Here is an 817-nt window from a genome sequence, read left to right as displayed (position 1 = left end):
AAACTGATTAAACAATTTTAGTTTTCTCACACACATTTTATTCCTATGTGGATCTTAAATTTACAATATTCTAACTGTGTTTAACACATATTTTCAATTTCAAAGTAACTATACATCACAACACTTTGTACACCCATGTTTTGTGTTTTTTTTCTCCATGTTTTCAAAATTCATATGGCATAAATATTAGTTTTTTGTTTAAAAAAGGTTCAAAACTATTCATTTCAGTTGGTGCTTAGTATTTGTTTTAATAATTAATGAGCTTTAAATGCACACATAACTACGATCATTGTCCAATATTTTTCTGTTTGTTTAAACTGCAGACTGCTACAAACTGCTTCTAAGTTTTCTCCTGTTTTCTTTTTTTCCTTTATTCGTGGAGTTTTAATTTTCCTTATTTGGTTTAACAGCTTATTTATTATTATTTAAATATTTATGTGGTACTGATCACTCCTGCAGCAAGATCAATGTTTTCTGTTCCCTTGGCTCTTCAAAACTGCATAGGCGTTGTAATTTTCAGAGTATCTGTGCAGTGGGAAGACTTTCAGAGTGTACGTCACATCCTTTTTCCTTCATTTGCAAAACTTCGCTCATGYAGGACTGAGCTCCGTTCACTAGGGAAGAAGCCGTACTCCTTCTTTTTCCACAAAACCTCCTGGTCACCCTCCAAAGATAAGTATAAACATATATTTGCCTTGTATAAACATTGATTCATTCTTAGAATAACTTGGCAACTTTTTCTCTTTTTCTCTTTACTCCTTCTGCTCGGAGTATTTACCCTGTGTGTGTGTGTGTGTGTGTGTGTGTGTGTGTGTGT

This window comes from Austrofundulus limnaeus, unplaced genomic scaffold (genome assembly GCF_001266775.1).
Source record: "Austrofundulus limnaeus strain Quisiro unplaced genomic scaffold, Austrofundulus_limnaeus-1.0 Scaffold341, whole genome shotgun sequence".
NCBI lineage: Eukaryota > Metazoa > Chordata > Actinopteri > Cyprinodontiformes > Rivulidae > Austrofundulus > Austrofundulus limnaeus.
This window is presented reverse-complemented; position numbering follows the sequence as displayed.